Below are 24,457 nucleotides of genomic sequence, written 5' to 3'. Positions count from 1 at the left end.
TTCACAATGATTAGTGTTTCGATGATTAGTGTATGTGACAATAGCGTTGCCCATTGAGAACATACGCTCAGCAGGAGCGCTTTTTCTACATATGTACAACTGCTCCCTTGTAATAGAAGCAAGCAAGTGGAAGCGTTTCGCCTTTGTGCTGGCCCACCAAGATAGTGGGGTGAACACTCCCTCATAAGGCACAACCTCTGTTAGAGAAATGGAGAGACAAAAATCACAGAGTGAGTGAGAATGAGAGAGAACGAGATCAAGAAAAAAAAGAGAGAAAGAATCACAGAGTGAGTGAGAATGATAGAGAGAGGGAGAATGAGAGAAATGAAGAGACAAAAATCACAGAGTGAGCGAGAATGTGAGAGAGGGAGAATGAGAGAGAAAGAGGAAAAGCAGCTGCTAGGCGGCTCAAGCGACGTCGTAGCTTGGTAGCGCGGGTGCAGGTGCAGCCAGGAGCTGTGGCAGGTGCGGGCTGTGGCACTAGCGCCTATGGGCATCACACGGTGTGGCACGAATGGCAGTGCACCCACAACGACCCCCCCTATGAGCAGAGCGCAACCGTGTGATAACTAAATGCGATGGTGCCCCAACGGCTAGTGCAACTAGTAGATGATTCGGCAATCAGGCGTATCAATGGTCCCACGTCCTCATATTAAGGATAGTTAAAACTTTGGGGCAAGCGTACTATTCAGCAGCGCCACATACCCGGAATCTGGGATGCCCGAAGATACTCTCAACAAAAGTGCACGTGTTCAAGTGGGGTACGTCCAAGTCGATGGAGATAGGTGTAGCACTTGGGCACTTTCAAAATGCAAATCAAGAGGCTTGCTTCTTCTCCCCAACTCCAATTCTCATCAGCTCTTGGAGGGTCTGCAGAACTCTCTTCTTCCAAGCCCTAGCCTGTTTTGGCAGAAATTCCACACAACCCCAAAATGATCTTTCAAGAGACTATTTATAGGTTTCTCTTTCTTGTGCTTCTTGGAGCTCTTTTTTTAGGGCTTTTTTCTTGTAAATTTCGCAAGCCTCTTTTGGTAAGATTCCTTCTTCCCTGTGTTTTCTCCACGTCTGTGCTTATAAAAACAAGAAAAAGTGAGATCTAATCCACTGGATTCTATGAATCAAGTGGGGTTAGTAAGTTCTGAAATAATGCACGAAAACAATGACAAACGTGGACTAAATGTAAACAAATGACACTTTGATGCTCGGTAAATCTTTGATTATTTTATGACATAATTAGAGTCATCATTGATCCAAAGAAAAAGGGTCCAAGGGTTCAATTAGAGAGGTTGAGAGGGAAATTTTGATTTGAGTTGGTTGGTTTTGTAGGTCTTATAATTCAGAAAGAGCTACACAATTAGATAATACAAAAGGAAATTTACTCTCCTAGAAATTGAAGTTTTTTATAGTTTTTTTTTTATGTGCACTTGGAATAGCTAGGTAAATCTCTCATTCTCTCCTCTCAACCTCAGTAAGGGCTTGTACCTTCTGCTCAAGCCTAGCGATTTAGAAGTTCAGACCAAGATCAAGAAGAATGAAGAAGAAATTTCACTAAAACATCATCCAAAATACATTAAAAGTTCAAATACAAACAAGAAAAAGGTACCACATAGGTTGATCCAAGCTAGAGGTCCTCTCTATCTTGCAACTCTAATAGAGCACCATCAAGAATGACCCCCTCCTCTCAAAATTTGGCTTTATACCTAGGTAAAATGGCAAAATTATCATTTTACCCCTAATGAGTAATTAAATTTTATCTATCAATGCAGGCTTGATCTCAATAATCAAACCATACAGATAGAAAGAGGGGATAAAGATGAGAAAATCCATTAAAAAAAACATCTGAATCGGACTTTTGGATTGAAAGTTATGAATAAATGAATTTAAACCATTATTAGCCATTGGATTAAATTCATTTATTTAATTTTTTCTTCTTTTAACCGCTCGCTGACGTGTCTCTTTTCATTGGCAGCGACGTTTCAACTTCTCTAGGCGGGCGTCTTCTCGTTGCGCCACGTACCCCCTAGCAAAAAATAAAAATAAACAAAAGCAGGTAAAACCGATTATGCGTATAAATGGACCATGCACGTGGCGCATGGCTTTCTCGCGGCACGGACGAATCCGCACGCGCCACGTCACCGCCCGTGCGTGCGCATCGCCCGCGCCGCGCGGGCGGTGAACTTACCTGACGGAGCCAACCCCTCTTCAAGCCCCGTCGGATTCTCATCCGACGGCCACGATAGCGCCACGTCAACACGCGAGAGACTCTTTGGCCTTTTTTCGGCAAAGCCCTTTATAAAACTCGAAATTACGGGTGGACACCGCCCTTAAATATTTGTGTATATGTCTTTCCCGCATTCTCTATCCTCCGCTTTTTTTTATAAAACATTAAAACAATTCATAAACTATTTGCAATAAAACCCTGGAATATTTTAAATCATACCTTTAGTCACGACCGAGAGCTGTTTCGAGGATCTTTTTGCAACAAAACTTTGCAAAAGGGCCCTTCAAAGTTCGAAAATGATGTCAATACTTTTTTTTCTCTTATAAATATATATATTTTTCTTAGAATAAATGTATTTCCTCTTCAAATAAATCTCAGAAAAATCTTAAAAATTCGTAAACAATTCTAGAAAATTCACTGATTCATCCCTAAACTGATAAATCTCAAAATTAAATATTAAAATTGCCATTTTCATTGAAAAATAGTTATTTTGAGCTCCAACAAATCCTTGATAATTCATAGGATTAACAAAAAATTAGGGAAAAATCAGAAATCACTCGAAAACAATTTTTTCTTGTAAATATATGATAACAACCCCATTTTAAGCTCTTTAAATGCATAAATTTGTGCTAATAACATGAAATAAAGACCGAATTAAGGGTGTTATCATATACCCCCCTACTTAGACATTGCTAGTCCCTTAGCAACATCTTATTATTTTGCCACATTATCATTTCTTTTCATCCTGTAGGTCAGACAACGAGAGTTGGAAGTGTTAAGTGTATCAATCACTGGCTGAGCTAAAACACTAAATGACAATTTGAGCCACGACTTCTTCAGGAATGTGGGGTTCCTTTCTTCTTGGTTTGAATGCCTAAGTGGATGAGAAGGGAGTGTACTTGTTGCTAGGTATGACGCTATACTCCTAAGGTAAACTTTCTGCACTCATTTGAAGCTGGCCTCACGTCTCTCGCAAGCAAGATCACTCTTTCCCGGGGTGGCGGCCACCGAGTACTTGTCTCCGATAAGTGTTTCTCCAACCCAAGAATAGAGGCAGCCAAAATTTTTTTTTCTCCTCTTTAGTACAGAAAATGGAAGGTAACAAGAAGGATATAGGGCATAATTGTCGGGGTTGTGATGCAAGAGATGGAAATAACATGAAGGGGGTGGAGTAAGTGTTAAAAATGGGTGACGTATGGTCAACAGGATGTGGTGCTACCTACGATAACCTACTCCCAAGATTTTCAGAAGAAATGGGGGAGCTAGGAAAGATGGTACCAATGTGATGATAAAAAGATAGAGAACAATATGATCATGAATGGAATATTAACATAAGAAATTTGCGCAAGTCAAACCCCCCCTTTTCTCTTCGTCTTCTTCTTCTTTTTTTTTATTTCAACTGTATAGTTTTTTTTTTCTTTCTGCTTCTTCTTCTTTTCCTTTTTTTTTTAATATCGAAGAGGGGCATGACAAAAAATGAAACACTGTCTATCATCTAAATGGTTTTCAAACATCTTATCACAACTAACATGAGTGTCATAACAATCATATTGGTCTAGAGAGAAGGGACAGAAGAATATGATTTAGATAATGCAGAGTGAGTCATGGACAGAAAAAGAGTCGAAGAGGCAGTGTCGTAGTGATACCGTGGAAAGGGAGATAGACGTACTTGGGAGATAGGCATATCCTTGGTAGTGGAAGTAATGTGGATGATCGCTAGAATGCGAAATATACGGAAATGAGGTGGTGGAATCAAGTTGTGGTGGATGTGGCGTGAAGTGTGTGGAACAATGAGGTGGATGGAGATGATGTATTCTGTGCATAGGACTTGGAGAATGACTGCCCACTATTTTGAAATGAGAGTAGGCTAATGGTGGGGCAAAATACATAAGTGGGATCGGCTATTTGCAGCTGATGGAATGGGGGGTCTCAATTCACTCATCACTCTCCTTTGCAGCATAGAGCTTCTACCCTTAGACTTTCCATCATCTAATCACCTACTAGACACCCTACCCAATTTGAAATTGAACCCACATTGCTCAAAATCACGTGTGTTGCACCTCAACATGTTCTTGATCCGCTCTAAGAGATTAACTTCTCTACACATGTTCCCAAACCACTGGATGAAAAGTATGACTCATGTATATGCATGTTAAAGATGGCTAAAAGCAGGTTTCATTCATGTAATATTCCTAAAATTCAATGTATGATTAGCAATTTCCATATGAACTCCAAGATACCCTCCCCCAACTAAAACATGCATGGTCCTCAATGCATAACGAATCAAATAATGAAAAGGAAAATTGAGGGAGAAAATAGCAAACAGTGGGGATGGACTTCTGGCTTGCTGTTGAGATTATAGATATAAAATCTTGAATGAGTCATGCTGCATTTGACAATCTTATCCATGAGAGCTGTGGATACAAAGCCCCATTCCTGAAACAAAACAAAAAACAAAGCGAGAAAAATGCACACACACTAAAACTAATAAGAAAATAAAATAAGGATAAAAATAAAATTTCAAGGGATTCAAACAAACGGTTCTAGTATGGATTTAGGGATCCATAATGCCTTACATGATAATTTCTTAAGGGGTTCTAAGATGGATTTAGGAATCCATACTTGGTGCCGTAGCTTTGGGGTTGGCATGACCCTCGGCCTCGTAAAAGTTGATCGCCTAGGAGTCCATTTCATTTGCTCATGTATTTGATTGCTCCCTTGATGATTCTTCCTGTCTACATACATCCTCTTCATGCCATCATTTTTCCTTATTTTATTATTTGTTTTTATTTTGTTCTTCCTCTTTGGCATGGAGGTTGAGGGAGTATCAACAATATCTTTATGCAATGTTTCATTATTCAAACTACATTTCTCTATGATCCTTCTCATTTTGCACTTTTCCTCTTGTAATACCTTAATATTGTTCTATAAGTACTGATTACTTATTGTCATGGTAACGAGTTGTATTTGGGAATGCAAACATGAAGGTTTACAATAAATTTGGATAACTGAAGTAGTCGGGGTGACGTGGAAACTTTGTTTTCAAGGGCGGAAGTAGTTGTTGAGGCATGACTGTCCTCGTCAATATTTTCTTTAGAGATTTCCTTATCCTCTACCCTAAAGTATCCACTTCTACTCGTAGAATAGTTAGCTAGTTTAAGGGTAATTCTCTTATCCTTTTCTCTAACAATAATTTCCTTAAACTCTATGTCTATCACCGCTCTTGCTGATCTTAAGAAAGATCTCCCTAGAACAATAGGTGCCTTTTTTGTCGTTCCCTCTAAGATGAAAAAATCAGATTTAAATCGACATCCATTAATATCAAGACATGCGTTGGTAATTTGGCATCTAGAGGTGATATGAGTCCCATCACCAAAGTATATGATCTGGGAGGATGGCTTCACCTTACCTATAGGGTGTCGTTCTAAGACAGTTGAAGGGATGATACTATGGTTTGACCCTAGATCTATAAGCACATTGTGGAATCTACTTCCTCCAATCTCACATAATATTCTAGGGTCCTTTGGCTCTCTAGTACTCTTCAACTCTAGACTAACTTTAGATACCTCCCCGTCTAAACTTTCAGATGGAGTTGGGGGAAGTTGGGATAAAGGCTCCTCCTCCCTACTCACTTCCCTAATAGGCCCTATAAGTCTATATTTCTCCATCTTCTCTATTATTTCATGTAAGATCACCATTTGATCCTTCACTAGTGATAGCACTGATATGATTGTGGGATCTATAGGAGCTTGTGCATTCAGGTGTTGCACACTAGAGCTCTTAGGAGAACTATCACCCTTAGATTCTGTTGGTTGAGCTGGGACTTGAATTCCAATTTCCATAGATAAATCTGTGGCAGCATCATCAGAAGTTATTCCAATAAGCTCATGATCATGAGATACTACCTCTAAAGATATAGGAAGGGTACTACTGTCAAGGAACGATCGGATATTCTCGTCTACTAATTTGTTGATTTCCTCTTTCGTCCTCCTTAATTCTTTGTTGGAAACATTTACACTCATCTCTTCTCCATGAAGGCTCTTATATGATTTTTCTCTGAGTATTAAATATTCCTCAAAGGTAGGTGCCCTGTAATGGTCCCTTGTTTTTCGTCGTAGTTGATTACTAGGATGTCCAAATATGCTCTTAGGAGGAGGTGAAGATGTTGAGACACTATTTATCTTTATTTTGCCTTCTCTTGCGCCTTGCATGGCAAGCTCTTTCACTGTCATTCTAACCTTTGGTTGCACAATTTCCATTTAGGAGAATCTAGATTCACTAATCAAGGGATGGATAAATAGGAAGACAAGTAGGCAATCAAAAGATAATTAATCCCCAAATCAAATGCTCATTACATATAAAGCATTCAAGAAAAATAAAATATGATACCCTCTATTCAAGTTAAACAATTATCAGAAATTTAGAGTTACTAAAGATCAAAGATAGAAATCACTAAACTCAATAACTCATTTGAGATTTCAAAATACTTCATACATACTCAATTGATAAAAATTAAAACCAATTAAATTTCTTAGCATTGCTTCCCCGACAACGGCACCAATTGATAAGCCATAAATAGGGGTAAATTTTATGCAATTTTAAACCCCTGTCGTTGTCAATTTTAGCTTATACAATAAAATCTATAAAAACTCTACTTAAGATGTGTAGTGATAAGTACGAGTGTCGTCCAAGGGAAGCTAGTAAGGAATTCAATTTGATGGTTTTGTTGGTAAGTCAACCCTAATTAGAGTTAATTTGATCTTCAATGAAGATCAAACCACCCTAATTTGATGAAAAATTTAGAAAGGGGGATAGAAGAGATGGGGTGAATAGAAGAAATAGGGAGCTCTAAATTGGCTTCTTTGATTGATAGTCTCTAATTATCGGGTGTTTATTACTAAATAATCGTGTGAGTAATTGAGATATTCAACAATCAAGTTAACCTCACAGCCTTAGGGCGAGTAAGGTGTCGAACCACAGGTAGCAGGTAATCAGGTAATGTTCCTCTTTCAATTTTAATTTATGTTGTCAAATTCAGATAATGTATGCTAACAATCAAATCAAAGATCTAAGTAATATGGTTCTACAGCAACATGTCTGTAGAATCTCAACTTAGTTTAGTTAGAAGCTTATATAGGAATAATCAAGAAGTGAGTAGAATGATCTTCAATAGATAAATTGAAAGAATTTCTTCAGAAGATTAGATTTACAAAATATAATCTTCGAAAGGAACGTTTAAGTGCTCAGCTCAGTTACAGGACTGCGCCAGTAACGTTGAGCAAGAGCAATTCTCTACGCGCAGCTTGGCTGCCCGCAGGAAATCTCAGCGCGCGGCATTGGGCTGCGCGTAGGGCTGCGCGTGGCTTCTACGCGGCATTGCTTTGCTCGGCTTCTGTGCGCAACGTTGCTGCTCGCTGAACTTCCTTCTCATGATGGATAGGAACTCTGAAGAATTGAATGAAAATGTAGATGGAAAACAAGCACGATCCTGAACAATTTGAAATGTCAAATTACCTAAAATGTATGAACGATCTTGGTGGGAAATGTGGAAAAGTCTGGCAATGCTTTCCAACCCAACCTAGATTGTCTTAGGGGGAGGATTACACAAATCAGAAGCTGCAGAATTATACATACCTCGTGTCACAACCCATTCGGCGAGGATGCGATCTTCTTGCTCCAGCTATTGCTCAGCTTGCCTCTTCTCTCCAACTCCAATGCTCATCAGCTCTTGGAGGGTCTGCAGAACTCTCTTCTTCTAAGCCCTAGCCTGTTTTGGCAGAAATTCCACCCAACCCCAAAATGATATTTCAAGAGACTATTTATACGTTTCTCTTTCTTGTGCTTCTTGGAGCTGTTTTTTTAGGGCTTTTTTCTTGTAAATTTCGCAAGCCTCTCTTGGTCAGATTCCTTCTTCCCTGTGTTTTCTCCACATTTGTGCATATAAAAACAAGGAAAAGTGAGATCTAATCCACTTGATTCTCTGAATCAAGTGGGTTAGTAAGTTCTGAAATAATGCATGAAAACAATGACGAACGTGGACTAAATGTAAGCAAATGACACTTTGATGCTCGGTAAATCTTTGATTATTTTATGACATAATTAGAGTCATCAAATACCCCCGAACTTAGTGATGTGAAACGATGACGGCCGGGATCGATCGGCGCATTTCACGTCACAGGGTTATGATGCAAATGTAAGGGATGTAAGCCAAATGATGAGAAAATACGAATGAGCAGATAAGGACTTGACGGATAGCGACGTCGGCCGTACCGATCAATGACAGAGGAGTGATCCTAAGATCAAACTCCCAATGACCCGTTGGACCTACTAGACGTCTACTAAGTGAGGGGCGTCTAACATCCCTAGAGCGTTCGGTGTCCAAGTCGGATGCCAATCCGTCTACCACAAGAATCCCTACGCTCGACAAAGTGGGCCAGTCCTATCCGATGATGTTCGAGAATATCACGGTAGCGGACGCGATAGGGGAAGACGAGACTGTCGAAGATAATAATACTGGAGTTTATGGAGGGAAGATGAGACTGACCTTTGTATCGCTTAGTCCAAGGCGTCCAAGTCGTCGAGCGGATGCTTAGTGTCGGGTCATGCGGACGAGTGTCGTTGATGAGGTCGAAACCGGGTGCGGACGGTGCGGTCGTAACTACCAGCAGAGAGCTGAGTCCACGGGTGGCGTGCAACAAGATTCAGAGCAGAGGGCGCACAAGGCGTGTGCTTGGCTGGCGCACGGCGTAGTCGTGTGGGCGGGCAAGACAACGAACCAAGTGTCGTGGGAATAGTCGTGTGGGCGGGGCAGAAAACCAAGTAATCGGTTATGGCGTAGAGGGTGGGAATCAAGAAATCAAGAAAGATGAGGGCAAGGGGAGGGCAAAGGGGGAGGACGAAGGGGAATCAAGGAGATATGGTGAGATCAAGAAATCAAGAAATCAAGAAATCAAGAATTCAAGAAATCCAGAAATCAAGAAATCAAGGGGAAAGAAAGGTAGGCGATCAAGAAAGACAAGAGGAGGCGGTTGGGAATCAAGAAACGATGGGGAAAGGAGGGTGGACGATCAAGAAAGGCAAGACGAGGCGGTTGGCAATCAAGAAACGGTGGGGGAAAGGGGGGGAGGGGATCAAGAAAGGCAAGACGGGGCGGTTGGGAATCAAGAAACGGTGGGGAAAGGGGGGTGGGCGATCAAGAAAGGCAAGACGAGGCGGTTGGATGAAGGAGAAGGGAGGGGTGGATGTAGAAGAAGAGGGGCAGCGGATCAAGAACCTGGCTGGCGTCGTGTTCTTGATGGTCGGGACAATGCTCCCTCGATGGAGCAGATTCCCAGCTTGGTCACGGCGTCGATGACGTTCAGGAACCTCCAAGAATTCCCGGAGTGATCTCGACGGAGACTCTTCTCAGCCCTGAAGGACAGCGACTTCTTGAAAATCTTTAACCCGTGCCGGAGTGATCTCGACGGCACGCTTCAGCACGATCCTCTTGGAGTGATCTCGACGGAAGAAACGTGGGCTCTACCCACGGAGTGATCTCGACGTGGGGTGGGCATAGCCAAACCCCCTACACTATAACTACGATAGGGGGAAGATCAATTGCAACTCAATTTTCAACAATGATTTTCCAAATGTTCCTTGGGCATGCATCCCCTTATATAGGGAGGATGGGCGCCAAGAGAACGTGGGAGAGGACGAACCGTCGCAAGACGTGGTTCGGCCTCTCCTTACAAATTCAAATACAAACATGAAAATAAAAGGAAATGACGAAGGACGGGGCCTAATACTGGCCCAATCCATAAATCCAGATATATAAGAAAACAAACATAAATGAAAATGGATACTTACCCGGAGTACTTAAACCCCTAGTGGCGAGCGTCGGCACGAGCTGCTCGGCGTGGCTGTCATCGTCCATCGCATCATCCTCAATCTGGCTCCTCCTCTTCGCGGCATCATCCTCGAGATGGTCCTCCATCATCCTCTCGGGGTGGGAGGAGCTCGACTCGGCGAGCAAAGCTCCGCAAGGTCTCCAAGTGGCGGCAGCAGGTCCGGTCGAAGGCGTTGAAGGTCGTCCTCGGAGATCCACGTGTCATTGAATGATGGTCGCCCCTGCCAATGGACTAAGAAAGAATGGCCAACTCGCTCCCCCTCAGCGTGAATTACCTCCTGCAGTATCGTTTCTATCACGTCGTGCCGTACAAGGAGGGGAAATGGAGAAGGGGCGGGTGTACTCTCACTTTCACTACTATTAAGGGTCAATTGGCTGTGAGGCTTGATGACAGGTGGCGAAGGCTGGTATCGGGATAAGTCACTGACGTTGAACGTCAAACTAATCCCCCAAGTCGGCGGGATGCTCACGACATAGGCATTGTCGTTGATACGTTGGGCAGTCGGGAAAGGCCCGGCGCTACGAGCATGGAGCTTCGTAGCGACCCCAGGAGAGAACCTCTCGGGCCTCAATCTGACTAAGACCACTTCTCCCTTGGAGAACGACACAGACCTACGACTCTTATCCGCTATTGCCTTGTACTGCTCATTCATGGATGCGATGCGTGAATGGATATCATGATGCATGTTCCTAATATGGTCTGCAAATTCTAATGCATTATCTGATATCCTATGTTTTTCGTGCAATGGCATGAGATCAATGGGTCGACGTGGAAGTTGACCATAGACGATTTCAAACGGCGCCTTGCCCGTAGTGCGATTTACAAAAAAGTTAAAGGCGAACTCTGCTCGAGGTAAGACTTGATCCCATGTGACGACATGGTCACCAACGATGGATCTCAATAAATTACCAAGGCTGCGGTTAACAACCTCAATTTGTCCATCCGTTTGCGGATGGTAGGCCGATGAGAATTTCAGTTGTGTGCCCATGAGGACCCACAACGTCTTCCAGAAATAACTGGTAAATTTTACGTCTCGGTCTGAGACGATAGTCTTGGGTACGCCATGCAGCTTGACGATGTGGTCGAAGAAGAGGCGCGCGATCCGTGAGGCGTCGAAGGTCTTCGAGCAGGGCACAAAGTGCGCCATCTTTGAAAAATGGTCGACAACGACCATGATCGAGTCATGGCGGCGCGCGGTCTTGGGTAGCCCCAAAACAAAATCGAGAATGACATCCTCCCAAGGCCGTTCGGGGACCGGGAGAGGAGTATACAAACCCGTGTTTTGTTTTGTGAACTTGGCACGGGAGCAGGTGAGGCATCGGGAAACGAATTTCCCCACGTCTCGCTTCATGGACGGCCAGTAGAATTTCTCTTCGAGGGCATGTATCATTTTGGTGATCCCGAAGTGACCACTTAACCCTCCGGCGTGGGTCTCATGTATGATGAAATCTCGGATGGAGGTGCGCGGGATGCACAGTCTCCGGCCGTGGAAGAGATAGCCGTCTTTAATGAAGTAGTCTCTCAATCAAGTAGCGGGAGAACTCGCGAGGGAAGAATAAATTGCCGAGAAGTCGGGGCACTCCGTGTAGCTTTCCTTCATCTTCTCAAACCCAAGTATTTGGGTCGTCATGATGCTCATAATCGTGGGACGCCTACTTAGAGCGTCGGCGACGACATTATCTTTGCCCTTCTTGTGGTGGATGACGAAGGTGAAATCTTGTAAGTGCCGTAGAGCTCCGTGATCCGAGAAAAGGACGAACTCCTTAAGGAGCAGATAATGTCGCCAATGGTGGAGAGATTGGACGAGAGCGTAAAACTCTCGGTCATAGTTGTCGTATCGCTTTTGAGTATCATTCAGCTTTTCGCTGAAGTACTCGATGGGATGGCCGCGTTGGCTAAGTACGCCGCCGATGCCAACTCCGGACGCATCGTAGGCAACCTCGAATACATCGTTAAAATCTGGAAGTTTGAGGACGGGCGCCTCGGTCATGAGCTTCTTGAGAAGCTCGAAGGCCTGGTCGGCGGAGGAGGTCCACTCGAACTTTTCCCCTTTGAGGATGTCCGTGATGGGGGCGGTGATGCCACTAAACCCTGGTATGAACCTTCGGTAGAAGGTGGCTAAACCGATAAAGCATCGGACGTCGTGGATGCTCTTCAATTTTGGCCGCGAGACAATGGCCTCAACTTTGGCCGGGTCGACGGCCACTCCATGTGCAGATAATATAAAGCCGAGGAAGGAGACCTCGGCGGTGAACAAGGTGCACTTCTTCGGGTGCGCGTATAGTTTCTCCTGTCGTAATGAGTCGCATACATGCCGAAGATGCTGGGCATGTTCTTCTCTAGTCTTACTGTAGATGAGGATGTCGCCGAAGTAAATGACGACGAACCGACCGATATATGGCCAAAGTACCTCATTCATCAATCTTTGGAAGGCACTAGGTGCGTTCGATAGTCCAAACGGCATGACGTTCTATTCGAATAAGCCATCCTTAATCTTGAATGCCGTTTTCCACTCATCCCCCGGTCTAATCCGGACTTGATGGTAACCACTCTGTAGGTCTATCTTAGAGAAGATAGACGCGCCTACCATCTCGTCGAAGAGGTCTTTGACGCGCGGGATGCGAAAACGGTATTTCACCGTTATCTTGTTGATGGCGCAAGAGTCGCAGCACATCCTCCAAGTGCCATCCTTCTTCGGGGCGAGCAGGGCGGGGACCGCGTAGGGGCTAAGGCTTTCTCGAATCAAGCCTTTAGCTAGGAGCTCCTTAACCTAGGAATATAACTCCTCGTATTTTACCAGGTCCATCCGGTAATGGGGGAGTTTAGGGAGAGTCACTCCCGGCACCAAATCGATGGCGTGCTGGATGTGTCGTAGGGGCGGGAGCTCACTAGGTAGCTCAGCGGGAAAGACGTCGCCATACTCCTTGAGGAGTTGGGCTATCTCCGGAGGCGGAGGGTCCTGGGCCGGCTCGGCAACCCCATCCGCGAGGGTGATGGCATTGCAGATAGGCGTGACGTCCGGATCCAGTTCTAACTCATACCGAAAAATGCAGCCATTAGTGATAATGGTGGTAGGCGAGGCGCGGGGAGGTGCCGTCGCCGAGCGGCTAGGTAGTGAAGGTATCCGCACCGAAGGATACTATACGAGTCTACGACCTCCATAGATAAACGAGCAAGTATACGTCGTGGTCGTACAACCATGGTCGTCCTAGGATAATACTACCAATTTTCATTGGTAGGACGTCACATAGGACTTTTTTGTCGTACGTGCTCATCTTCAATGGCACGTAACATTGCATCTTGACTGGTATGGTCGATGCGTCAATCCATGAGACGTTGTACGGGGTGGGATCATGGACCAACGGAAGCCCTAGGCGCGTAGCGGTGTCTTCGGATATTCCGTTTATGCAACTTCCACTATCGACCATTAGCTTGTAAGTACGTCCACCAATTTTGACGTACGTGTGAAAGATCGACGTGCCCTGAGCGACGTCCACTGGTCGTGTGGCTAAGGTGCTACCGTGGAGTGTGGGAGTCGCCTGAGGATTTTCCTGAGGTATCCTAACCTCGGGAAAATCCATGGTGGCGACGGGATAGGTCGTGGGTGGAAGGATCGGTGTGATCTGGATGTACCCTAGGGGGTCATCCACATCGTCACCGTCGGGAGTCTCGCCCGGATACTCATCGACCTCGAGGTCGTCTTCCAGCTGCTCCTCTGCAGGTTGCCCGTGAATATCCATGACCATAAGTGACGGGCAGTCACTGCATCGATGTCCGAACCCCTTGCACTTAAAGCACTGCATGGGCTCGTGGGGGGCGTTCGGAGCTCGGGCCGTGGATATGGCCGACGATGTAGTGGGTGTCGGTGACGGTGTCGGCGTCGATGTCGTCGGTGCCAGTGAAGGAGCTGCGGGTCGCGGCACGGAAGTACTCCTCCGGTTCCATTAGGAGCGCGAGGTAGCGGCCGTGGTCGTAGACGGAGTGGTGCAAGGGGCAGGCAAGGTCGTGCCTGCGACGCTCTCATGAGTGAACTCGTTGCTTTCAACGAGACTGTATGCGAGGTCGACGGTGGACGGGTTCTGCTTGAGTACTCGAGCCCTTAGGTACTGGCGTAGCCCGTGAATAAAAAATGCAATCTGAATTTGTGGACTGTCCACAAACTTACATTGCATTCGGTACTCCTCAAAATCTACGATGTACTCCGAGACCTTACGCTTCCCCTGTTTCAGATCCATCCAGCTCAGCATGAGATGGGTCATGTAAAGCTTAGGGACATACTTGTCCGTAAGCTTACGTGACATCTCAGCCCAGGTGAAGGGCGGGTCTCGTCTCTATCGAGCTGCCTCTTTCTTGTTTTTCCAGAAAATCTTGGCTTGCCCACCAAGCCGTGCTTCGGCGTATTCGACGCAGAGGTCGTCGTCCATACGGTACCACTGGAAATAACTTTCCAGGTCCGACTCCAAATCTGTGTAGTCCTTAGGGTTACGGGACCCTTCGAAGATTGGTACCTCCAATCGGACACTCTTTTGGATCATGGCACGGTGTGCCTCTCACCGTCGTTCGTGTTCTTTGTCGTGACGACGAGCAGGATGGCGGCGAGGTGCACCTCGATGATGATCATAATTAGGGTGTTCCTCGTAGTAGTCTTCGTGACGAGGTGCCGGATGATAGTAGGGTCGCTCCTCCGGGTAATCGTCACGATAAGGCTGTCTCGGGGGAGACCTATGCCGTGGTGGATAAGCATCCTCCCGGTGGGGAGGGTGATCGGGGTGTCTAGGGTACTGCCGATCGTCGTCAGGGTAATGACCCCGGCGGGGTGCGCGATCGTAGTCTGGCGCATGTCTCAATGGTGCTCGGGGCGGTGGTGGGGCCTCCTCGTAGGGATCCCGTGCGGGGACGGGGGCAGCTCTGTCATGGGGAGGGTACGCGGAATTGTCACCATAAGTGATGACATCCGGCCGACGTGCTACCGGCGGCAGCTGGGAGCTACCCGGTCATGAAGAATAGTGGGGGGCGTCACGCGCCGGGATACGGGTGGGGTTGAGCACCCCATCCTTGTGATAATCGTGATGCCGCGAGCCCCTAAGCTCGTTGTGATAGTAGTTCCTATCCGGACGATAGGAACGGTCATCATAGTAGCGGGGTGCCAGTCCATTCTCCCGTGGCGGAGACCTCCGTCTGCCTTCGCGGCCGTAATCCCATGGCGGGGACCCTCGTCGATCGTCGGGGAGATACTCCCGGGGTGGGGACCGTCGGCGGTCACCACGGTCGTGCTCCCATTCGTCAGTTCGTGGGTATCGAGGAGGTAGAACCTCGGGGTCGCGAGGTCAGAACTCAGTAGCAGGGTAATCCTGCATAGGTGCCTTTCCCGGTCGTCGAGAAACATCTCGAGCCGAGGGCTCGTCATAGGCTTCGTCGACCGGCGCCCTACGCGTACGGACGGCGGTGGAAGATCTCCAGTATTCGAGGCGCCGCGTGTGCCGGTTCAGCTGGAGACCTCGGGACCCGAGTAGTGGGTTCCCTAGCTGGTGGTGGAGGTAGATACACCTCCTCTGGATCCACCGGTTCGTGCGGTGGTTGTTCGCCTATAGGATCCTCTAGAGGAGGATCCCCTATGACGGAATCGTGGTCACGATCATCGTTTCGTTCGACATAGTCGGCATCCCGACACTGGGCTCGCGTACGAACCATCCTATGATCAACCATCCACAACCTAGAAGTATTCTAAGGGTATGCACGTGATGGATGAGAGGCAATGAAATGACGTGCACTATGCAGATGAATTTCAAAATATGACGTGCACAATTTCAATAAATTTTTCTAAAAAAAATATCTGACCGACCGTGTTAAGCGAGAGCTAACACGACCGGCTCTGATATCAATAAGATGTGAAACGACGACGGCCGGGATCGATCGGCGCGTTCGGTGTCCAAGTCGAATGACAATCCGTCTACCACAAGAATCCCTTTGCTCGACAAAGTGGCCAGTCGGATGCTTAGTGTCGGGTCATGCGGACGAGTGTCGTTGACGAGGACAAAACTGGGTGTGGACGGTGCGGTCGTAACTACCAGCAGAGAGCTGAGTCCACGGGTGGCGTGCAACAAGATTCAGAGCAGAGGGCGCACAAGGCGCGTGCTTGGCTGGCGCACGGCGTAGTCGTGTGGGTGGGCAAGACAACGAACCAAGTGTCGTGGGAATAGTCGTGTGGGTGGGGCAGAAAACCAAGTAATCGGTTATGGCGTAGAGGGTGGGAATCAAGAAATCAAGAAAGATGAGGGCAAGGGGAGGGCAAAGGGGGAGGACGAAGGGGAATCAAGGAGATATGGTGAGATCAAGAAATCAAGAAATCAAGAAATCAAGAATTCAAGAAATCCAGAAATCAAGAAATCAAGGGGAAAGAAAGGTAGGCGATCAAGAAAGACAAGAGGAGGCGGTTGGGAATCAAGAAACGATGGGGAAAGGAGGGTGGACGATCAAGAAAGGCAAGACGAGGCGGTTGGCAATCAAGAAACGATGGGGGAAAGGAGGGTAGGCGATCAAGAAAGGCAAGACGAGGCGGTTGGGAATCAAGAAACGATGGGGAAAGGGGGGTGGGCGATCAAGAAAGGCAAGACGAGGCGGTTGGATGAAGGAGAAGGGAGGGGTGGATGTAGAAGAAGAGGGGCAGCGGATCAAGAACCTGGCTGGCGTCGTGTTCTTGATGGTCGGGACAATGCTCCCTCGATGGAGCAGATTCCCAGCTTGGTCACGGCGTCGATGACGTTCAGGAACCTCCAAGAATTCCCGGAGTGATCTCGACGGAGACTCTTCTCAGCCCTGAAGGACAGCGACTTCTTGAAAATCTTTAACCCGTGCCGGAGTGATCTCGACGGCACGCTTCAGCACGATCCTCTTGGAGTGATCTCGACGGAAGAAACGTGGGCTCTACCCACGGAGTGATCTCGACGTGGGGTGGGCATAGCCAAACCCCCTACACTATAACTACGATAGGGGGAAGATCAATTGCAACTCAATTTTCAACAATGATTTTCCAAATGTTCCTTGGGCATGCATCCCCTTATATAGGGAGGATGGGCGCCAAGAGAACGTGGGAGAGGACGAACCGTCGCAAGACGTGGTTCGGCCTCTCCTTACAAATTCAAATACAAACATGAAAATAAAAGGAAATGACGAAGGACGGGGCCTAATACTGGCCCAATCCATAAATCCAGATATATAAGAAAACAAACATAAATGAAAATGGATACTTACCCGGAGTACTTAAACCCCTAGTGGCGAGCGTCGGCACGAGCTGCTCGGCGTGGCTGTCATCGTCCATCGCATCATCCTCAATCTGGCTCCTCCTCTTCGCGGCATCATCCTCGAGATGGTCCTCCATCACTTAGATCATTACTAGTCCCTTAGTAATGAAACACGAGTAATAATAAATGATGTTCAGTAGTTGGCTCCTCGTTTTTGATTGTTTTGAATTTTTTTTTCATCAAGGAGTGGCTTTGTCAATTGAACATGGCCAGCTTAGGAAAAGTCCCAAGGGTATATGTCAGCCTTAACCCAAAACTAAGTGCACTTCTGATCTATGGATTACATATAGGTAAGTACTTATCATATGAGGTAAGGTCGAGTTAACACCCCAAGCGCATTACTCGATAAGGCGTAGAGAGCGGTGCTAATGCTGGCTCAATACTAATGGCTATAATACAATCGGCTCAAACACATGGGAGACAGCTTTTCCACTTTTTTTTTTTTTCAGTTACACTTGCTGCATGTTGGTCACATTTGATGACAATCAACTTTGATTTCTAAGATGCAAGATTTAAGCTTGTAGTATTTAATGCAGCTTCTTTACTTTGCATTTAGTGGCACTTATCCACTACCCATGTGCTGTCCTTAGTAGATCGGCAGCTTATTCCCCCGAAGAGGTTTTGTATCCCTCTTGGTTCAAGGAGCTTCACTCACATCAATAAGTAATAATGCCATTGAGCCAACACTAGCCCTACCCTCCACCAAAGCTAAAGGTTTCATGCATGTAAGTGTTAACTCAACCTGAGGTGGGTGACAAGATAAGAGAAGTATGATGATAAGATTTGTGGGTTTCAGCTAGTATGAACATCCGTGCACTTAGCTAGGCTTAATTCACCGCGGGTATCCTTACCTGGCAAGTCTTTCAACTCCACTCACCCTTGAAAAGGATTTGGATGTCACTTCTATCATTGCTTGAATGTCCCCTATGATCATCAAATATTTCATTGATGACGGAAACCTTTTTCATGAGACTCCTCCCCACTCTATAATGGCATGTTCCTACATGACGGGAAGTAAGCTGCAACAAGGAGTAGGAAAAAAAAAAACAAACCAAGGAATGGAGATCTGCCATTGGCGACTTGTCTTATCCATAGTGTGGTGGATGCGGGCTTGGATGGGTGATGCTGCAACGTAACGAAGAAAAAAAAAATGAAACAAAAAGCAAGAGAAGGAAAACAAGAAAACAGAATGAGAATACTGCTTAGATCATGTTACTATCATTAGGAGGTTTTTCTAGAGAGATATTAATGGGTCCCTGCAAATCTTGATCCTGTAAATACGGCTTAAGTCTTTGTCCATTAACAGTGAAACGTTTTTGAGATTAAGGATCTAGAATCATGACTGCTCCATGTTCAAAGACTTGTTGTACAATGAAGGGACCATCCCACCTAGTTTTTAACTTTCCATGGAAGAGTTTTAGCCTCGAATTATAAAGCCACACTTTTCGATTTTCTACAAAGATCCTTCTCCTCAAACTTTTATCATGAAATGCTTTCCTTTTGGCTTTATAGATTTTCGAATTCTCATAGGCTTCATTCCTAAGTTCTTCCAACTCATGCAGCTGAAGTAGTCTTTGCTTGCCTGCTTGATCTAAGGCTAAATTGAGTTTCCTAACTGCCCATAGAGCCTTGTGTTCTAATTCTAAGGGTAGGTGGCAGGCTTTCTCAAAAATGAGTCTAAATGGGGACATTCCTAGAGGGGTTTTGTAGGCTGTCCTATAGGCCCATAATGCCTCGTCCAATTTCTTAGACCAATCCTTCCCATCAGGACGCACTATTTTCCTTAAGATTTTCTTTTCCTCTCTATTGCATAATTCCACCTGACCGTTAGCTTGGGGATGATAAGGAGTAGTGACTCGATGGTGGACACCAAATTTCTTTAAGACAGTTCTAAAGTTGTAATTGGTGAAGTGAGAACCTCCATCACTAACTATAGCTCTTGGGCATCCATATCGATAAAAAATATTCTTTTCTATGAAGTTAGTCACTACTTTGCCATCGTTGGTCTTAGTAGGGATGGCTTCTACCCATTTGGACACGTAATCGACTGCCATCAGAATGTATTCATACCCATGAGAGTTTGGAAAAGGTCCCATAAAGTCTATTCCCCATAAATCAAAAATCTCTACTTCTAGGATGGGATGTAAGGGCATGTGATCTTTCTTATTGATATTAATCGAAGCTTGGCAAGCTAAACAATTATTGTAAGACTTTTGTGCATCTTGAAATAAAGTCGGCCAGAAAAATCCCGATTCCACGATTTTATGAGTTGTTACCTTAGCCGAGTAGTGGCCTCCTCCTGGTTTTGCATGGCAGAATTCTAGGATACTCTTTTGCTCGCCTTCGGGTACGCACCTCCTCAATATTTCGTGTTGCCCTTGGTGGAATAATTCTGGGTCCTCCCAAAAGTAAAATCTACTGTCCTTCAAAAGCTTCTTTCTTTCATGGGACGTCCAACCTGTAGGAATTTTTCCTGAAACAAGACAATTGACAATATGCGCAAACCAAGGAACCGGTGTTCCTTGTGCTGGTTGAACATGTTCATCGGGAAATTTATCATTTATTAACTTAGGTGGGGTGCCGTAAATTCTAGATAGGTGATCTGCAACCACATTTTCACATCCCTTCTTGTCCTTGATCTCTAAATCAAATTCGTGTAGTAAGAGCAGCACCCATCTAATCAATCTAGGCTTAGCCTCCTTCTTTGCTAGTAAGTACCTAATTGCTGCATGATCAGAGAAAACAGTAATTTTACTACCTAATAAGTAAGATCTAAACTTTTCTAACGCAAATATGATTGCCAGCAATTCCTTCTCTGTAGTTATGGAGTTCAACTGTCCATCTACTAATGTTCTGCTGGCATAGTATATGACCACTAGTTTCTTATCTATTCTTTGGCGTAACACTGCTCCTACAGCATAATCAGAAGCGTTACACATCAATTCAAAAGGAAGGGTCCAATCAGGCCCTTGCAATATAGGCACATTCACTAATGCTTCTTTCAAAGTGTAAAATGCAGTCTTAGCTTCTAGTGTTAGCTCAAATTCATTATTCTTAGACGATAAAAGATTAGTAAGGGGTTTAGAAATTTTAGCAAAATCCAAAATAAAGCGTCTATAGAAACCAGCGTGGCCAAGAAAACCTCTAAGGGTTTTTAGGTTGGTTGGAGGTGGAAGGTCCTGGATGATTTCGATCTTGGCCTTGTCCACTTCCAGCCCACGGTTGCTTACCATGTGGCCCAGCACCACTCCCTCCTGCACCATGAAATGAGATTTTTCCCAACTTAGTACGAGGTTGGATTCAATGCATCTCTTTAATACTTTGGTGAGACTTAGGAGGCAGTTCTCATAGGTGGATCCAAAAACGAAAAAATCATCCATGAAGATTTCTAAGCATTCTCCCACTAGATCGGAGAATAAGGCATTCATGCATCTTTGGAATGTGGCGGGGGCATTACATAACCCAAAAGGCATACGCCTAAAGGCGTATGTCCACAGAGGACTGGTGAAGGTCGTCTTCTATTGATCTTCAGGATGGATGTTCACTTGGATGTATCCTGAATATCCATCAAGAAAACAAAAGAATTTCTGCCCGGATAGTTTTTCCAAGATTTGGTCCATGAAGGGTAGAGGGTAATGATCCTTCTTGGTGGCTTTGTTAAGCTTTCTATAGTCGATGCATACTCTCCATCTTGTGGTTAACCGTTTCTGCACTTCCTCTCCCTTTTCGTTCACTTCTACAGTCACTCCGGACTTCTTCGATACAATGTGAACAGGACTCACCCATCTACTATCGGATATGGCATATATGATTCCTGCATTTAACCATTTCAGTATTTCCTTCTCAAGGACTTCCCTCATGTAAGGATTGAGCCTCCTTTGATGCTCTCTACAAGGTCTAGATTCCTCCTCCAAGAATATCCTATGTTCACAAATCGAAGATGGAATGCCTCGTATGTCATCAAACGTCCACCCTAAGGCTTTCTTATGATCTCTAAGTACCTTGAGTAGATCATCTTCTTGTTTTTGGGTAAGTGATGAAGATATGATCACAGGTAAGGTTTTCATGGTATCCAAGTATGCATATTTGAGGGAGGATGGTAGAGGTTTTAACTCTAGATCGACTTCGAACGAAGGAGTGTCAGTAATTTCATCTTCTAAATTTTGCTCTTCTACACGCGATAAATATTCCTTCATCACCTCAACCTCTCCTTCGTCCTCTGTACAAAGTTTTAGTTCTTCGTTGCTCCCTAAGGGGCACTTCATCATTTTTGATATATCAATTTGTACTCTTTCCTTCCCAATCTTAAATTCTATAGTCCCCTTCTCCGAATCCATGATCGTCCTTGCCGTTACTAAGAATAGCCTCCCTAGAATGATAGGGGCTAAACTAATATTCCCTGATATTTTGACATCAGTCACTATGGAATCTACAGGGATTTCACAATTTTCTACAGTAATCATGACATCCGTCAACCTTCCTTCGGGTTGCCTAACAGTGCCATCAGCTAGGAGTAAGTCCATATGGATTTCCTCTAATTCTCCAAATCCATATTCCTCGTATAAAGCTGTAGGAATGATGCTTATGCTGGCTCCGGTATCTAATAAAACTTTGGAAAAGGTTTTTCCTCCGATTTCACATGTAATGAATGGAGCTCCTAAATCCCTCATCTTGATAGGGATAGCATTCAGAATGCTAGAGGCGTTTTCTGAAAGCTTTATCACTTCTCTAGGTTTTCTACTAGTGCAGGAATCCTTAAGATATTTCTTCAAGGACGGGGCACACTTAAGCATGTCTTCTACAGTCACGGTCATGGTGGCCTGTTTGAAGCTTTCTAACAACCTAGTTTCATAGTCATAGACGGGTTTCTTTCTATTTAGAGCAGAGGGGTACGGAACCTCTTGAGCATGAGTGGAAGGTAGAGGTTCCTTCTCATAGGAAGGTTCCCCTTCTTCGCTACCTTGCTCATTTTCCCTCTTTGAATTCTCTGCAGAATTCTGATAAGGATCCTGAAGTTCTTTCCCACTTCTCAATTTTGAGATTGCTAGCACTTCAAGATCTTCCTTATTTATCTCTTCATGAACAGAATGTTCTACGTGGAGTAAGTTGCACGGATTAATCATCGGTTAAGTAGGGAATCTTCTAGTTTGATAGTTATGTTCTAAGTTCTTACCTTGAGGTTCAACAGTTCCAGGTCTGAGGCTCTCCAGCAACCTTCTTGTTTGCTTTTGAGATTCCAGCATTTGCCTCGTTTGAAACTCCATCATCACCTGCATCCGCATCTCCATTTCTGCCATCAACTTGTGATTCTGTTTTTCTATCATAACTGAAATAACAGGGGTTAGTGCAGAAAAATCTGGATGGGTTTGGGATGGAACCTGGTAAGGTTGCTGAGGTCTAGGCAGGAATTGCTGTTTCTGCTGAAACTGGGATTGAAATGGGGGCTTGCTGCCTTGGTTGAAGCCCTCTCCATTCTGGAAATTTGTCTTCTTTTGTCGAGTCCACGGTCGCTGTTGTTGGTTGAAGGCCTTCACTTCTTCCTCCATGGACTGGCAAGCTCCATCTTCATGATCTCTACTGAAACAGAGAGAGCAGATTTTAGCTTTTATGATTGGAGAGTTATTGAGGAAAATATTTCTCAATGTAGAGGTGAGCTCCTCCAATTTCTGGTTAGTCTCCTTGAGGCCTGCATGCAGCTCCACATCCTTAGCATTGACCTGCAACACTCCTGCCCTCTTTGGCTGCACATTTCTCCCATTTTGATTTGCTCCAATCTCCTGCAAATTATTCACTGAAACTCTCTCCAAAATATCAAAAACCTCATCTTCATATGCGGTATAGAAGGTTCCACCGGTGGCTAAGTTCACCTTATTTTCCATGAAATCTGACAGAGATTCATAAAAAATTTGGGCCAGTTGACAGTTTTCAATTCCATGATGAGGACATTTCCTCATCAGGTCATTGAATCTCTCCCAGGCTTCACTAAAAGCTTCGCCTTCGTGGGGGTGGAAATTGTGGATTTCTCTTCTATAAAAATGTGTTTTAGAGAGAGGGTAAAATTTCTGCAGAAACTTCCCCTGCATCTCATCCCAAGAGTTGAAGGTGATTCCTAAATTACGATACCAAGAAAAAGCTTTATCTTTTAGAGTTAGAGGAAAATACTTCATTTTTAAAATCTCTGTAGATAATCCTGGCACATTTTGTGAAGAACACCTAATATGGAAATCCTCTAAAAATTCTAGGGGGTTTTGTGCGGAATGTCCATTAAATTCAGGTAGAGACTGTATTAATGCATTGCCATACCTGAACATTATACCCTCACCTATATGTAGGTTCACATCTGTTTGCCTCAAACTTCCTAAGGGTGTTGATCTGTCCACCATGGTTCGTCTTCTGTCATGCTGTTGACGTCCTTCTTCTGCCATGTTTGGCTGCTGATTATCCTGTTGGGTGACTGTAGATTCTGGAGTGGAGTCTCTTGCACACGTAGCGCTCTCTATAACTCTCCCACCAGCTTTGGATCTTGTCACTACCATAGACTTCAAAAGACTGTTAGAAAGACAATAAGCTGAGGAATTTTAATCCTGTAGCTTTAGGAAAAAGAATCAATAACAACTAAAAATAAAGTAAAATCACTACTGTAATACCGTGCTCCCCGGCAACGATGCCAGTTGATAGTCTCTAATTATCGGGTGTTTATTACTAAATAATCATGTGAGTAATTGCGATACTCAACAATCAAGTTAACCTCACAGCCTTAGGGCGAGTAAGGTGTCGAACCACAAGGAGCAGGTAATCAGGTAATGTTCCTCTTTCAATTTTAATTTATGTTGTCAAATTCAGATAATGTATTCTATCAATCAAATCAAAGATCTAAGTAATATGATTCTACAGCAAGGTGTCTGTAGAATCTCAACTTAGTTCAGTCAGAAGCTTATATAGGAATAATCAAGAAGTGAGTAGAATGATCTTCAATAGATAAATTTAAAGAATTTCTTCAGAAGATTAGATTTACAAAATTAATTAAGTTAAATTAAGTTAAATTAAGT

At 44.7% G+C, this 24,457-nt stretch overlaps 1 non-coding gene across 1 annotated transcript; it reads left to right on the top strand.

The window, feature by feature from the left end:
• Positions 1 to 23,336: 23,336 nt before the first annotated feature.
• Positions 23,337 to 23,445, top strand: LOC144706245 (small nucleolar RNA R71). The gene has a single exon (XR_013582213.1). It is a non-coding gene; the product is annotated as a small nucleolar RNA R71 (small nucleolar RNA).
• Positions 23,446 to 24,457: the final 1,012 nt, after the last annotated feature.

The sequence above is a fragment of the Wolffia australiana genome, chromosome 7 (genome assembly GCF_029677425.1).
Source record: "Wolffia australiana isolate 7733 chromosome 7, ASM2967742v1".
Taxonomy (NCBI): domain Eukaryota; kingdom Viridiplantae; phylum Streptophyta; class Magnoliopsida; order Alismatales; family Araceae; genus Wolffia; species Wolffia australiana.
This window is presented reverse-complemented; position numbering and strand designations above follow the sequence as displayed.